Here is an 18,187-nt window from a genome sequence, read left to right as displayed (position 1 = left end):
TCAGGTTGTTCATGTACTGGCATTGGCTTTGATTAAACACTGCATTAGGGTCATATCCTAGAATAACAGCATTTCAAAATCCCTGGCTCTTTTTGAAAGAATTGTGATTAAAGTTCTGGCTGTTTTCCCATGATTACTAATGTCTGCTGAGGCTTGAGTTTCCTCAGTTGTTATTGGTGATTGAGTTGTGTGGCAGCCCCTTGCGCTTTCTTGCCAATATCAGTGGCACTCTCCAGGGGGATGTGATTTTGCTTTGAAATGCGAGAACTAAAAGCTGTAACAAAATTAACACGGGGTCTAGGGTTTCTGATGTGACTTCGGAGCTAGAATGGGAATGTTTCCTAAAGCCTAATTCATCTTTGATTGAATTTCAGACTAAACAAAGCTGCAATGATGAGAAGGGAGAGAAACCCATCTAAAAGAGATTATGGATGAACAGGTTGAGGAATTTGATATGGCAGGCTGAAATCTAGGGAATCAGATATTTCAGCTTCAGCTGGGCCTTTCTTCTTGACAGGTGTGTTCTGTGTCTTGGCGTGAGCAGAGCAGCTCATGCACCAGCACACTTGGGACAGCCCATAGCCCTGTTGTTGCGAATGATCTCTTTTTTTGGAGTGGGAAATGGAAAATCAGAGCTATTATTTGGGTAAAAGAATTAAGTATGTATGTGTTAGAGTTGAGAAAGGGAAATAGTTTCTAGTTTTAAAATGTATTGTTCTGTTTGTCTAAAACAGAACAATTAGATATCCACTACTACTTGAATTGATGGTTACTTTTCCACAGAAACTGAGATTACAGAAAATAAAAGTATATTGAATGCATTTTTTAGATGTCACTAAACTAAAATTCTGCATATTTTAAGTATTTGCTTGTGTTTTGTCATTGGAAATTTTAGGACATTTTTATTTTCTTCCTCTGTAGGATATAAAGACCTTGAAGGTGGGGTACCATTTTTGTGCCCTTTGTCCTATATGAGATTATTTTGTAACACCTATCTGGAATGATTTAAATTTACCCCTGGTGAGGAATTATATCAAATGCAAGGTCATGCAAATATCTAAATACTTAAAATTATCTTTTTTTTTGGTCTTTTTTGTTTTTTATCGGTACCAGGAATCAAACTCACGACTGCCTGCTTGCAAGGCAGGCGCTTATGCCGCTGAGCTAAATCCCCAGCCCCAATTAAAATTATCTTAATATGAGAGTGTTATGAACTTAAAAATTGAGTTGGTACTTCTTGTTTTGCTCTGGTTGCATATTTACATTAATTTTTAGAGTTGATTTCAGGATAAAATAAAGGACTTCTGTTCTTAGCTTCTGTTTCATTTTATAAATCTTTAGATTTGCTGTGTGAAAAACAGAAAACAGTAAAATAATAGGTATGTGCACATGTGTGAACTGTATAGGATAATTTGTCAGTTGTTTAGCAGGCTTTCTGAGGACCGACTATTTTCAGATATTTTAAAATTTGAGATAAAAAAGCAAACAAAGATCCTACAATTCCTTATCACTTTATTCCACATGAATGTATTGTGTATCTGTTACAATACACGATCTATTGGATTTTGAAGACTCATGTTAGACACATCCATATCCATTCTTTCTCAATTATGCATGTTATTCATACATCATGTCTGTAGTCCAATTGGTCTTTTGACAGTAAATCTCAAGTTTAGCTCTCATTCAAAAGGTCCCTGTTGGAGTATTTATAAATACTTAATTATAATTTATGTTATCATTTATTTAAAATATTGTCAACAATATTGTTTACTTTTACTTAATTAAATATTAATATTTTTATAAATTAATCTGTGTGTCTGATGATTTTAGCTGGGACTTATTTTTGGGATCGAGCTTATATTATGTGAGCATTCTGAAAAATAATGTTGCAGCTTATTTTCCAGTTAGGTATTATTTTTGGGGAGTGGCAATTCCCATATTCTTTAATCTCACTACTGAACTCACTACTGAATCTCACTACTGCCTGTACAGGCTGTCCATCTCATTCTCACCATCTAACTCATATCAGTTACTACAAAGGCCCAGACCTCCCCCTCTTGTTAGTCATCTTTCTGTCCCCATAACAAAGATACCTGAAATAAATAATTTGCAAAGATAAAAGGTTTATTTTTACTTATTGCTTTAGAGGCTCTTGTTTATTATTGCACATTACCTATTGCTGTTAAGATTTTATTGGAAGTGTGAGATGAAACAATAGGAGTGTGTGGTGGAGTAAACTGCTTACCACATGGCCAGGAAGAAAATGTGGAAAAGAAGAAGCCATTTGTTTCTACAGTTTCTTTTAAGGACATACCCCCAGTGGCCTAAGGATCTCTTTCTCAGCACCATCTTCTAAAGGTTTCACGACCTTCCAATAGTGGCAACCTAGTGACCAAGTCACTAACATGCTGGCCTTTGCAGGACAGCCCAAACTTTAGGGCTGGAGATGTACTGGTAAAGTTCTTATCTTATACATCAGTGGCCCTGGGTTTAATTTCACCATTGTCCTGCAACTTATCAAATAAACATCCAAACTATACTAGTGATGTAGCGTTTTCAAATCCCACATGCTCAATGCTGCTATGGACATCTTCATTTCCTTTCACTGTCAAATGTCTGAATTTGCCTGGTTATCTTTGCAGATTTCACATATTCTGAACATTTCATTGAATGGTTCTTTACCTTATTTCCTAGAGCAATTAGAACTTGAATTGCTTTCATTCATCAGAGCTCACTTCCCATACAGAAAGGTGATCAGTGTCTTCCTTGCATTTGCTTCCTCTATACCATTTTCTTTCTCTTTTCCGTAAAACTTCTATGACACTCAGATTATTCCTTAAGTTATTATCACTTGTTGTTGCTTGTATACCCTAGTATATTTTGTAGCTATAGAGCATAAGATGCATTCTTAGTATTGATAAAGTAATTTATTTTCTGTCTTTGGACAGTTATCACTGTTACATCCTGGCTTTCGTGTAGTTTAGACTACTAGCAAGGACATTTTTTAAGACCAGTTCTTTTGATACACTGGTAAATATGGAAGATGACAAATGCATTAATCAAGTTCCTTACATACTGGCTTGCTCTTTTAAAAAATGCATGAATTTTAAGTGTTTTATGTAGTTAAAAGGCGAACTTAACATGTGTCTGACAAGCTGATCAAACGATAAAATGAAAGAAAAATTGGACCCCAATCTTTTGGCAGCCACTGGAAGTGAAGGCACATTGCAGTTTCTCAGGCAGATGGAATGTGAACAACTAATAAATCAGGTTTTGAAACATTGAAGAACAACTTATTTCAATTCATAAGACATTGGATCTTAGACAAATAGTACTGGGAATAAAAATGATTAGATAGCATCAGAAGTACATTGTCTCTAACCATCATCTGCATAACAACATTTTAATTCAATTTATAACATCAACCTCAGAAATTTAGTAAATAGATGATTATAGGGTGCCAAAGCGATCCTTTAAAATCTCTATGGAGTTGTACATAAAAAGGTTCAAAGTAAAATTGTACTACCACAAGCATTTTGTAATCATTCTAATATTTTCTCTTTATTGTGTTTAAGAAGATAAGAACTATAATCATTTTATAAAGTCATAAGAATCATTAACAGCAGAAAATCAGATTATTAAATGGAAAAATTTGCAAAAGTGCTTGCTACATGCTAAAGGTTCTTTTGTTCACGTACTGATATAAAATGTATCCTTCATACAACTAATATTAAAATAGGTTTTTAAGAGAGTAAACAAGGATGGCTTTGAAGATTTAATTTTTTTTTCAGTGAGAACAATGTTGGATTTCAAAAACAAGGGAGAAGGAAATTCCCTATACTTGCTATATTGCATATTGTTATCCTCTAAATAGATGCTCAGACTACTGGCTTTAGGCTGACAAAGTCAATCAAACAGTTCAAGTATTAACTTTTCCTTAAACCTCAGTTGCTATCATCTCAGCCAATATTCCTGTGAATCAATCAGTTGGTTGGGCAGAGGGACTCTTCTTGTCACCCAGCCTGCCCGCCAGTTGGCTGCTGGGAGGATTGGTTGGCTTCTTGTTCTCCTCCCAGCCCACATGGCTGCCGCTGGCTCACAAGAGGGTGAGTTGGCTTCTTGGTTCTCCTTCTAACTGGCTCATGAGGAAGTGGTTGATATCTTGGTTCTCCTGACCCACATGGCTGTCACTGGCTTAACGGAGGATGGATTGGCTTCTTGGTTCTCCTTCTGGCCCACATGGCTGCTACTAGCTCACAGGAGAGTGGGAGACTCATAGATTAAATACTTGCTAAGTATTAGCAAGTATTAAGATTAAATACTTGCTAAGGATATGAGGAAAAAAGCGAGGAAAAATTGATATCATTGAATAATTTAAAGTCATTCTTTATTAGCTTTTAAAAGTTTTAAGTGGGGCTAGAAATTTTTGTGTAAAATGTTTTTGAAGTATCACATTAAAAATTTTGTTCATAGAATATGCTAATTTGAAGAAATTTACAATTTTATAATAGAACTTTACCTGGAATTTGTTTTAAGCTAGAGTACAAGGTTTTTAGTTTAATATAAAACTATTTAATTTGCATTTGAAACTTATTTCGTCAGGTAAATAGGAAATAGGAATGCAAAAACATTTACCTTTTAAAATAGCAGGATAAGCTAATCAGTAGCTTCTCATATTCCTCAAACATGTATCTAGATTTGCAAATTTTTAATCCATTTAAATGTGTAGTAATTGTTCCGTCTTCTCAATATGTATGTATACTTATTGTATTCACTAACTCCTGAATGCGGTTAATGATTTAGGCATTACACTGAAGTAGAAGATAAAAAGAGATTGCCTTCAGGATAGTTACATTCCTGGGAAAAGTGGGCAACAGACTTAATTATTTCAAAAAGCACTGAGAATGAAGATGACACAATATATTACAAGATAAAATTCATGAACCGACTTAGGCAAAATAATATTTTGTTCTGAGCCAAAAATTTGAAGCTTTTCCTGAGTTAAAATCATAACTAACATATACCCACTTTTGATGGTATATCTTCAACCTGTTGTGTATTTGAAGAGATGCATTAAGTATACATTAAGTCAGGTGAATCCTGTGGTTGATTACCTTTGCCTGTCATGCCTAAACAGATTGTGTTAACCTAATACTTGTAATGATGTGTCATACTAGCAGGCCTTCTGCCTAGCCTAAACTATTGCTTACTCAATGTGTGTGCTATTTGCAAGGCTTGTATTTACTAAGGAAAAGTTGTTCTAAGCAATATGACCAAAGCAGTAGCGAACCTTGAGGAAGTTACTTTAATACAAAGATAATATTATAAACATGATGTTAGTTATCTGCATTATCAAAAAAAATCTCCTCAGCTGGCCATAGTAGTGCACACCTGTAATCCCAACATTTTGGGAAACAAGGAAGGAGGATAACAAAATTTTGGTCAGTCTGGGCAGCTTAATGATTTAACAAGACCCTGTTTCAAAATAAAAAAGAGCTGGTGATATATTGAGTTCATAGATTTTGTGTTCAAGCCCAGTTTTGAGGTTGGAGACTCCTTAAAAGGGCTGACTGGCTTTAAGTAAGTAACTTTTGGTTTGCAAAGCTGAATCGTTACTCAGTTATTGAATAATGATAAAAATGCATACATTATTGGAATATCCTTCAATGAGTTTATGGAGATTTCTGACAGAAAACATTAGTAAATCCAGAGAACATCAATAAATGTTTTTAACTGCATTGAATACAACTATTGTATTTCTGGCAATTTTATTTGTTTATTTCTTTATTTCAAAATAAACATAAGTATGTAATTTCTACATACTAATTACCTCCATTTAATCGTTAGATTGCTATTGAGATTTTACTTTATTTACTTTATTGCCTATAAAATTTTTTTTGTTCTTTGATGAAAAATTGTAAGGCAGTTCCCAGATATTATGCATTTTGTTCCTGTATGCTTGAATATGCAGTAAAATAAAGGATTCTTTCTCAGAAATTCTCTTGTTTTTCAGCAGTTGATTAATATTGCCCTGAGAGAAATCTTACTATACATTTTACTTTCATTTAGCATATATAAATTAAAAGAACATAGTAGAAAAGACATGCATTTTATTGTATGATATTCAGTATGAGAATATAGAATCCCTTCATATGGTTTCGTATGTGGAATGTTTCCTTACTAAAAAGGAACTTGCATTTGTTAGGCATTGACTCAGATATTTAAACTAAATGATTTTTTGGCTGTTATGAATATTGCATATTCCAATTACATGTATATTATACCTATACCAAATTAGTAAATGTAAATTATTGATTCATACTAGCTCTATCACAGTCATCCTGATCTCCCTCTGCTCCGACCTAAGCTTATGGAATGTGTAGCTATCACATGAGAGGAAACATTAATAGAGGAATATTTTCCATGAGTGCAATACTTACACTGACACATAAATACTAATTTATGTCTGTAAAACAGAGTAAAAACTAACATAGAAAAAGACTGTATTTAAAGAAATAACATCATTACCCTAGATGTGGTTTTGGGCGTTTAGTGGTGGTAGTAAAGTTAAACAGTAAGAATCATGAGGATGGTGATAGACTCACTGGTGGATCAGAGCAGGCTAGAATTGGCTCCCTGGAGCAGATTGTAATATCTCCCTTTTTTTGAGGACATTGTACTGATGCTTGAAATTGACCATGATGAAGAATGTTTACACCACAGAAATCAGCAAATTGTACAATTAGTGCTCCTTCCTCTCACAGAGATTTAACCTCTTCTATGTTATAGTCCCTGAGAACATTTTTACTTATAAAATGAGAACACTAAATGTTTCCATATTTTTCTGTCCTGTTAGTCTTTTGAAACATGGTTCATACTGTTTTATAATAAACCTGCTCTTTAATGGTTGCAGTATTCTTCTTTGTTCTTTGTTCTTGATGGAACTACAATACAACCAGGTGTAATTAGACATGTTATAAGTCTAGTTCTCTTGTTATGATCTTATATGACTGTGGCAGAACATAATGATGAATTCTTTAAACAAGTTTTACGACTGTAAAAACCCTTGGTGATAATCTCTGACATACTAATATTTATGAGTTTAATCCTAAGACATTTTTGTGAAATATCAGAATCTTACTTTGAAATTCTTACTTTACAATCAATGCTTTAAATCTTCTGTATGATACCATGACAAATGGATATTCAGCTCCTCTTAAGAAAAACAAAGTATTTAAGTTACAAGGAAGAAACTATCTCCTAAAATAGCTATTACATTTTCATATTTTTCTAATCTCTAGCACATTTTTCTCATATAAAGCTGAACTTGCCTTTTAAATTTTTATTAACTGACACATAGCTTTTATACATATTTATGGGGTACAGTGTGACAATTTGATACATATATTAAATGCATAATACATAATGATCAGATCACTGTAATATTTCTGTTGCCTCAAATGTGTATCATTTCTGTTTGTCTGGAATCTTTGTACACTTCTCATTATTCTCATTATTGTCACAAATTGTTATAGACTGTAGTTGCTATACTGTGCTTACACAGCAGTAAAACTAATTCTTCCAATCTAACAGTTCAAACCTGTTTGTCTTATTACTATCTTCTATGGCCATAGAAAATAACCTTAACTTCTTCTTCATAATGTAGCACTTCATATATTTGAAGGCAGCAATCATGTTCCTTCCTGGACTTCCATTCCTGTGACTTTAACAATTTCTTATTATTTTGCTCTATTTTGAACTCTAGAATAATGGTATAAAAATTAAAATTGGTTTTCTCTGAGAATTTGACTTTTGTAACTTCTTTATTAGTAGGGATTAGAAAAATACATAAAAATGTTTCCATATTATAAGTAGTGTTTGTAGATGCTTTAAAAATTCTATGGAGTTTCACACATATTTATTTGTTCTTTAGAATAAATGATTTAAGACAAGAAAGATACTACTTTGTTGTTTATTGACAAGTACATAAAGTTTGGAAAAGTTTAAATATCTAAACCAAGGACAGACATATAGAGAAAAAATAATGTCTTTAGAATTTTATTTCAGCATTTTAATTTGTTTCTAGGCCCTAGAAGCTCTACTAATTCTCTTATATCTATGACTTCTACTCTTGAGGCTATGAAACTACTGGATTATGAGTAAAATTTTGTCATTTGTGTGTGTGTGTGTGTGTGTGTGTGTGTGTGTGTGTGTGTGGGTGTGTGTGTGGGTGTGGGTGTGTGTGTATTTTACATAGAGAATCAATGGTTCAGTATTCCAAAAGTCTTTTGTGATCCCACAAAAGTGAAGAACCATATTGCCTGCTTTTCTGAAAAATTATGCACTACAGAATAATCTAGAGTCAGAATGTTTAATAAACATAATCATGACTTTAATATTACTCTATTTTTAGAGATACAATTCTAATTGACATTTACATCATTGGGCAATGATACTTTCTTCTACAGTGAATCATCTGCCTGTATTGTATGAATTGAGTATGTAATAAACATCCTATAGAGAGAGATCCAATTGGATCCCACCACCACATATAGATAAGTAAAAAATATATTTTTTCTGTTTGTATATATATATGAAATATATTCTATATTCTGTTACTATATATTTTTCATAGTTTCAAATACTATATATTTTTCCATAGTTTCAAATTTTCTAAGTAATTTATCGTTAGTGTCATAACTAATTAGAAAACAAATTTTGAAAAAGTAAACCTGGCTTATGGAACTTGTCTTATACTTTATAGTCATACCTCATTAATAATACTGCATTTATGTCAGACTTCATGCTGTTGATTTTTCTTTACTTATTTCTGAATGGGGGTAAATTTTTATTTCTATAACGTCTTTATTTTCTTGTTGCTGACAGAAAATACCCAGCACTCACAATTTAATGGAGGAAAGATTAATTTCAACTCAGAATTCATAGAGGTTTCAGTCCATGGTGTTCTTGTTCCAGGACAGAAAAGTGTGACAGAGGAGTGTGGCAGAAGAGAAACAGTCCATGGCAGGGCAGACAGGAGGCAGCAAGCAGCTTGCCTTCCATTTACCCCTTTATATTCCCTTCAGGCTACAAGCCTATTGGTTGGTGTCATCCACACACTAAGTGGAGCTTCCAGTATCCATTCCCAGCTCTAAGCTCAACCAATTTAGTTATCATTTACCCATTATCCCAATATAACACACCCTAGATCCAGCCACCTCCAAAAAAGTGCACGAAGCTTTGGCAGGGCATTTACACACAAGCTGTGACATAAAAATAAGTTGAAAAATATTGTAAGACTTAGGAATCGGCATTAGTTTGGGAGAACCCTGTTTGAAAAGGTTAAAACACTAGCGTTGTTTTTCTAGAAATGGGAAAGTGAATGATGTTCAGTTGGTTGACATCAGTTTTCTTTACATAGTATGAATAAAGGGAGCAAGGGTGGTACACTTGAGGTCTGAGAATGCAGGACTGTCAAACAGCAAGAGAGGGAATTACTCAGAGAAATGTCATGGACTTTCAGGACAGTGTCAAAGAGCCTGTTGCAGTTGGCCAGTATGCTGTTATTCATTCCTGTTGAGTGGTCCTTAAGTGTAAACACAGTGAAGGCAGCATTGTGATGTCTTTGTCATATTCTTCTTGCTGAAAAACAATACCCAACACCTGTAACTTAAAGAAGGAGAGGTTATTTTGATGTACGGTTTTAGTCCATAGTTGGCTGGCTGCATGGCAGAAACAGGATGATGGAGTGTTACAGGAGAGAATAAGGTGTTCAGCTCTATGATAGCTAGGAAGCTGAGAGAGAAAGGAGGAGCGAGGGGAAAAAGATAACATCGTTTTAGGTCATGCCTCAGTAATCACCTCCAGTCTGGCTTCACCTCGTAAGAGCACATAGAGCTATGAACTCATCAGTGGATGGATTCACTGAGGAGTATAGCATTCCCACAATGCTTCTGTGATGGACTGACAACTAGTGTTCAACTTGTAATGCCCAGCTGAACTGAATCAACTTGGAAGCATCTAGCTGAGAATTGTTGCCAACAACATAAAAAGGAAAACTGGAGAGGAAGAAGTGGTACTGTTAATTTTCCAGAGAAATGGGTTGTGCTGGTTTTCCTGATAGGAACTCAAGGTGTTCTCATCCCCAGAGGAGCTTAGGACCTCCTTGTTGCTGAGGATGGCTGCAGTTTGCTTTGGGGGAACTTTGGTCCTTAATTTGAGCATTGCTGTCTGGATCCAGTGCATACCTCAGCATGCTGCCACAGATTCTTTAGCCTGCTTGTGCAGACTTTCTAGTTTCCACACTGACCTTTGGGCCTTCCCAGTGAAGATCCTTGGTATAGACATGTTTGAGGCATTGTCATGGATGGGCTCTAGGGTTCCAGTTAGACTTGTGGAATGCATTGCCTTGGCTCTAGGTCTTCAACTGAATTTATGTAAGACATTGCCGTGGGGTCCAGGCCTTCAACTGAATTCTTTTGGCCTATAGGGTGTGAACAGATCTCCTGCACTTTTGTGTTTGACTCTTTGGTGACTATTATAAAATTGTTCTAAAATTACGTGGTCTGTACTAATTCCTTTCCCTTGTAAACCATAATTTTGAGCTTTTCCAGAATTAGCATTTCCCAGACTGAACTGATACAGTGAAATAGCAAGAGTATTCTTGATACTGTACTGGTTCAGGGGATCTTGGTTAAAGAAGGAGGTAAGTGGAAACTAGGAAAGATGACAAAATAAGAGTAAGAGAAGGGCGCAGTAGATTGAAAGTTGTGATGGCATCAAAGTTGCCACAAGGGCTGGGGATTTAGCACCGCGGCATGGTCGTGAGTTTGATCCCCAGTAAAAAAAAAAAAAAAAAAAAAAAGACAGTTGCCACAGAGTGGGAAATTTGTAATTAGAGCAGTAATAGATGTCAGTAAGATGTGGGTTGGAACTGAGTGACTGATGTCAGAAGCAGACACTGGGGATAGAAAATGCAAAGTATCTTTTGGGAGTTACCGCCTGTGACAGGCAGTGGGGCAGAAGTGGGAATCAGCAGAGGTATAAGTCAAATGGGAGGGAGGCTCTTTACAGTCTTGGTCAACTCATAAGCGAAATAAATCAAGCTCACATGTATAAATACTGAATAGTTTCTCTAGTGTAAGAAATGGTAAGAATACATAAAAGTATGTGGTAAACATGATTCCCATTATGTTGCTTTGAAGCCTTATAATGTTTTCATTAATTGGAATGGTTCTATTCTGGGTTGTTTGATTTTATTGTCTGTGATGGTATAAACAGTTATTTTGAAGAAAACAAGACAATATAATAGCTAATGCTGATATATTATCTTACTTTGAAGTCCCCTGAAGCTTTTGTTCTTCTGTCTCCATCGGTTTATCATGTTGTATCTTATTGGATTTTATTATATGTGATAGTATAAACAAAATTTTTTATAGACCAGAGATAATATATAAACCATTATTCATTTTCTGTTAGTTGGTTCTAAATACCCTGTAATACTTTCATTCTCTTGAATGGTTTTACACTGTCGTGTTGTGTTTGATGCCATAATATATGAAGTTATGCTCAAATATTTTGAGGAAAGAGACACTATGGTAGCTACTGTTTTGTTGGGTTATCTTGTGGTGAAACACTATGTTGCTTAAATTGTTCTGTTCTGACCTGTGTTATCATGTTGTTATGTCCTCTTTTATCTTAATCTCTTTCTTTCTCTTGTTTTTTTTTTTTTTTAAATAAAAAAAAAAGTCTTGGTCAACAGAGCAGGATCAGTAGAATGGGTAATCCCCTTCAGAATTGTCTTTCATGAACTGAAACCCCTGAGACCATGACCTTGTCTGTGTTACTAGATGTGGGCTTGGGTGATAGGGTGTAGCCTCCAGTCAGGAGGCCTGCAGAAACATTGATTCTGAAATTGCTGAGAGCTAGATGATCAGTCTGTACTTATTGCACCTGAAACAACCCCCTTTCTTAAAGGAGACTGCATGGTGCTGCTCTGTATCCACCCCCGGGGTTAAAATGAAGTGGAGGAAGTCACTGGAGATGAAAATATCAAAGCCCTTAGAAGCCCTTATAAACTAATGTTGATGTCATCAACCTTGTTACTGGAGAAATGTAGGGGAAGAAAATTGTGCATTCAGATTGGATTGGATGATGGTGCATTGAATAACAGATATGATGGTTAATCTTGATTATTGACTTGATTGACTTGAGAAAACTAGTAAAGCAAACTTCTAGGTGTATCTGTGTGTGTTCTGGGGGCCTGACTTTGGGACCATATCTAGTCCCTGGCCTCTTCTGCACTAGCTCTTCCCTATCTTCTGCTTTCTGACTGCCAGCAGGTTTCTGCTACACCTGCCCATCATGATATTTCTGCTTTGTCATAGACCTAAAACTATGGAGCTTGCTGACCCTTGAAATCTCTGAAACTGTAAGCCAAATAAATTTTTTCCTCTTTAAATTGTGCATATCACCCATTTGGTTGTATCATCAGGAAGTTGGCTAGTTCAAGTGTCCTGAGGAAAACAAAAGAGTAGGGATGAGTGCAGGTTTTGGACTTGGGTAAACAAAAGCTGATACTATTGTCAGGGCCTTGTAAGTAACTTTCACCTGGTTGGTATTTAATAAGTATTTTTTTGGATATATTGGAATGTAATCTGCTTCTCCTCTTTGTGTTCTAATCTCTCCTTAACTCTTTGTTGTTATCTTACCTGATTGTGAGATAAAAGCTGTGGACCATTGTTTCTAGGCTTAAATTGCTTTGTCTGAATTCTATCTCCCAAGCCTCTTGTGGGTAACTTCTGCCATGGAGGCTTCTTTCTGAGCTAAACTGACAACTAGTTCTTTTGTTCAGTCTGTTTCATAAAACCTTTGTATGTATTTTAGACTTATGAAAAACAACATTTAAAACTCAGAACATCCAATCTTTAAAGAATTACAGAAGATAAGCACTGTTCCAGGGAAAGGTCTTAGCAGTAGTTTTATGTTATGTATTTAGAAAATGTTGAAAAGTAGCCCCTTTGTTCTGTGATTGAGTCACAGTTTTTGAGCAGCCAAATGGAGTATTTATCGAATACCAATATTAGGAGTTCTATATTATGTGTTATCCCTGACAGTCTCCATTCTTATTAATATCTTGCTACTCATAGAAGAACAATTTCATGTTTTCTCTGCTAAACAACTGTAACTTTACACTTCTCCCTTGAATTTTATTATGTTTGTATTAATAGGTTTCAAAACTCAAGAGGAGCAATTTTGTTTTTTGGTGAAGCAAACTTGTGTATTTTATAATAGCTTTATAGTTTTTAGCATTCTTTTAATATACTACTAATAATGTGAACTTCTTGATCAGTAATTATGTCTACTTTTTAATGTTTATTTTACCATGACTTCACTCCTTGGCCAAAGATGCTAAGTTACTGATTATAGATAACTGATAAAAAAGAAACTGTATTTGACTACTAAATATAGTTCCTTCAGAATAGCTTTTTTGAAAATGAATCACTCTGATGACTTGTTTAAAATTCAGATATCTGTTTCAGAACAAATAATTTAAAAAATATTTCAGACTAAAATTGCACAGAACTGCCATGGTGTTTTTGTGTATTTCTCTGTATTGGGGAATTCTTGTGATAATTGTGTCAGAAAAGCATAAAAAATGTTTACTCATAATTAGATCATGTAAAGAAGTCAGCACAAAATCATAGCATAGCAGATATACTGAAGCCAAAAGATACAGTTCATTCTCATTTAATGTCCCAATAGAATTATTGCTGGTGGTATTTCTGTGATTATAATAATTTAAATAAATTTCAGTTTGAGAATCAGGCTAATTTACTATTTTATGCAGTACCAAAAAAAGACAATCAATGGGTAAAATATATTGTAAAGGAAATTTTATAGTCTAGGAAATCAAAACTGATAGATGAAAGGATTTCTCAAGAGCATACTTACTTTATCAGTGAGAGAGAAGCTAAGCTGCTTAGTTAATGCCATAAGTTATTTGCTATCAAAGTTACAGAATTTTATTCTCCTCATACCTGATTTTTTTAACCTATTTGAAATTGCATGTTATTATGTGTCACTATATTTCCCTTTGTCATGTTAATGGATAATATTTAAGGTAAAAACTATGTTTTGCTCTATTAATTTATCACTTTTTGAATTGTTTAGAATGGTTATGTTAGGTTTACTGTTAGAACTGATTAAAAATAAATGTACAGTAGGGATATCTGAGTGGAATCCAAAGATACTTACACCAGAATAATTAAATTTTGATAGACTGTTCTGTAAAGAGTTCATTGAATGGAAAATCTTTCACAAATAAATACAGTCTTAAAATTTGCTCAGTTTTCCGGTGGTCACCTGTAACAAGTGTTGGGGCAGGGGAGGGATTTAGAATGAACAACTGGGACTTAGACTCTAAACTACTTACTTGTTACAGAGAGTTGAAAGGACATGGAGTTTAAAAGAAAACCAGTTATTTACATTTAAAAAAAATTTTTTTTAAATTTTTATCGGTACCAGGGATCGAACTCACGACTGCCTGCTTGTAAGGCAGGCGCTTATGCCGCTGAGCTAAATCCCCAGCCCCAGTTATTTACATTTTTAAGTTGTTTGAAGCTCATCCCAGGATTTAGGGAGAAGTTGCATTCCATTGCACTTGAAAATTTTCCAAAGTCCAAATCCTACTTGCCTATTCTTACATTAACTCTTCTCAGTGATACTGACCACCCTGGCTCCAACTTAGGCCCTGTGCCTTGTTAGCCGCCTGTTCATCAGCTAAGTAACTAAACTGCCTCTTCCAGTGTGACTGGCCCTTTCAATTGAGCTTTCCATGAAAACATAAAAAAATGCTAGATAAAACCTTTAAAAAAGCATTAAATTGCTTTGATGATCTGGCAGGAAAGTTAGAATTACTGGGAAACAAAGCTCTGTCCAAACAAGGACTGCAGGGAGATAGTAAAGGGAGTATTACCAAAGACACTTTGTTGTGTCCTAATCTAGATCCCCAGTCTTCCAAATGAGTGTACCATGAAGGCTTAAATAAGTGAGACAAGTGGTATGATTTTAGGGCTCTCGGAGGATCAAAAGCCTCTTTCAGAGTTCTTGACTTTGACAGCTAAGACAAAGAGCTTCTCTGGACTGCCCATGTGTTTATTTCTTCTCCTAAGAGCAAGGAAACTGAGGAAAACGTGGGAAAAGAGCAGGGCCTTGGGAGTCACTTTAAATTATGCCAGTTTAGGCAAACCATCTTACCTCAATGATAACATTTATGATCAGAATCAGACTACAGGAGTGAGATGCCTGTAGCTGCAGTCTCTATCTAGTTAATTGATTGAGCCAGGTGTCCTCAGCTGTGGCTTTAGCTTGTCTTTTGAGGTTCCACTAGCATCTCAGGCCACTACAGGCCTCAGCCACGACCAAGGATTCATAGAGGTTCACTTACTATGTATGAATCAGCTCCCATGAGGAGGCAAGGAGCCTAGGCCTAGGACAGATTCACAGATAAATGTAGACAGCCAATTAGTTAATTTTAAATCCTGCTCAAAGCCACTTTGTAGTGGTCTGCAGCAACTTTTTACCCTGAGGTAATTTTCCAACCCATGTGAACTTTCAAGACAAGGAAAATAGAGATAGATCCCATGATTTATCCAACATGGTGAGTCTAACAAAAAGTACTCCACAGTCTAACTCCATATAATGTAGATAAATGGATCAGCTAAAAAATATGATCCCTTTCCTGTAAATTTTTCTCTCTCCTATAAAAGACTACTATAAGAAAATAGGTCACCCTGGAGCAGGTTGAAGTGAGGAAAGATGCCAAGGGAATTCCTAATTTTCAAAATATTCAACTTTTGAATAATGTGAAATAATTTGAAAGTATAGGTTTTCCCTTTGGTGGAGTAGCATAAACTGATGCAGACATTTTCTGATAGAATCTACTTTCAGAGTTGACACTAAAGAATAGATACACATAAATTCATGTGTGGTATGAACCTATTGAATACACACATGGTATACACATACATGTAAAGGGAGTCAGATTCTGCAGAGGTGAAATACTAAAAATACAGATCAGAAAGGACTTTCACTGGTGCATTTATCTGACACTAACACAGACAAGTTCTCAAGATGATTTTAATTAATAAACTTTTGTTATAACATATCCTGCCTTTTATATTTTTCTTGCCTTTTTTATAGTATTTGTATGTGCATATAATTGGCAGTATGATATCCAGTTATATGTGTAATTTGCATTTTTATGTATTTAGGTTTATCTGTTCCATTCTGTATTGCGTTGTAAGTTATAAGAATGAGCAACTTCTATCATCTTTTCACCTAGCTTAGTATGCCATTCTGTGAGAAATACATATTTGTTGCCATATGTTAAGTTCTTCCACATTATATCATTTTTCAGGTTCTGAATAAATTCCTAGAATTGGAATTTGGGGATAAAATGTAAAATAATAAAGCTTTAGGGGTGTGATATATAACAGTGATGACTAATGAAATAGAAAATAAAAAATGCAAGGATAAGTATAAGGCTGCCAGACAAGTGTGCAGAAAAAAAGATTGGAAAATTGCTTTTGTGGATGGTTGACTTTGAACCTACTATTTTTAGTGAGGGACAGTTGTCAAGACACTACACATAGAATACTTTTCTCCACAGCTATTCTAGATAAGTGTGAGGGGGCTGTATTTTCTGTTATTTGTGCAGTAAGTTCCTGACATACTGGTGAGTTCTGTTGCAGAAGAATGTTTGTAAGACGAATTTGTTTGTAAGTCAGATTTATTCATAAATCTGAAAAAGTGAGTCTTTATACATGTTTGATACAAATACACAATCCAAAACATAAAGAACTTAATGTGTTCCCTGATCTTGTCCTTGGTCTTTATTGAATGTCAATGGTTGAACAATTCATTTTATAAGAATGTGTAACTCACTATTTCTTCACCTAGGTCCAGTCTCAATTATTTTCATTTTTCTTTCCATGGTTACTGCTTTGTACTTCCCAGCAGTCCCCTGCACATCACCACTGCTTTTCCTCTTTCTTCTGTACATCTTGGGCTCTGATTGAGCACTGTACTATTGTACACTACCACATTGTGTAGTAAGCACACAGCAGCACAATATGACAGAGTCTGGCAGACCTGGGAGTTTGTTTTGCAATTTGTTTGCATCTAAAAATATTCATACATGTGAGAGTTCACAACTGGAAATGTTCCTAAGTTGGAGATTTACTGTATAAGTATTTCACTGAGTTAAAAAAAAAAAGAGTATTAGACATTAAGAACTGTAGAATACACAGTTTGGGTAGATTGTAAAATATTTATTTTTATTAATTATTTGTTGAACTCCTATATTCTCTATGTACTAAAAGAAAAAAACATGTCTCTGCCACTTATTTTGATTGTTAATCATGTCATGGCTCATTTTTAGCTTTTTTAGAAGATTAATTTTTTTAATTCCATCAGAATATTGCAAGAGTTGATGTCTACAGTGCCTGGAACTTGAAAACTTACCTGTTACTAATGAAATCTGAATAATGACTACAGGTCTGCTGGTAAAGTTATTTAAAGCCACCTGTGCCACAGTAATCCAGATGCTCCTTGTGAGCCATTAAATAATGTTGTTTCTGTTTGGGTGCCAGCACTGATTATCTTTGTCACCAAGTAAGCTCAGTGCCACTGGGTGTTTTGAAACTTGTATATTGACTGTAAATTTGTGTTTAAAGAGCCTCCCATATTACTCGCCTCTTTTTGTCATTTGGCTTAGTTTACTTTGTAACTGTCATGTTGATGCTTTCAACATAGTTCCTTTTCAACTTTGGGAGTACTTACATTTAAGTATGTCTCAGAGCTGAATACAATAAAAGCATTAAACAACACTGTATATGCTACATGAGCTAATGTAGTTATATCTCAATCATTTTTGGTGGACTTCATTGTATACCATTCCATAGGCAAAATAAGATTTATGGGCTCAGTCTGTTCTCAGTTGGATGCTTCTTTGTATTGTAAGACTACCATCCAGCTAGCAGGTCATCACTGAAAGACACTAATAGCCACATATGTCAGATCAACAGTGAGATGAGTTTATCTGGCTTGGGGACTTTGTTGTATTCTTTTGTCCTTTGTGCCATTCTATTTTAACAAGAAGTCCTCAGTAAAATCTTGTGCAATC

The 18,187-nt window shown here is 34.9% G+C and overlaps 1 protein-coding gene across 2 annotated transcripts in view; it reads left to right on the top strand.

Annotated features, from left to right (window-relative positions):
• The window catches only part of Exoc4 (exocyst complex component 4), a 722,212-nt gene that overhangs the window by 290,232 nt on the left and 413,793 nt on the right, over positions 1-18,187 (top strand). The gene's annotated exons all lie outside the window — the stretch shown is intronic.

Source organism: Cavia porcellus, unplaced genomic scaffold (assembly GCF_034190915.1).
Source record: "Cavia porcellus strain 051 isolate PalLab524CR breed Dunkin Hartley unplaced genomic scaffold, mCavPor4.1 scaffold_2, whole genome shotgun sequence".
Lineage (NCBI taxonomy): Eukaryota > Metazoa > Chordata > Mammalia > Rodentia > Caviidae > Cavia > Cavia porcellus.
The sequence above is the reverse complement of the archived record's forward strand: the minus strand, read 5'-3'. Positions and strand labels throughout refer to the sequence as shown.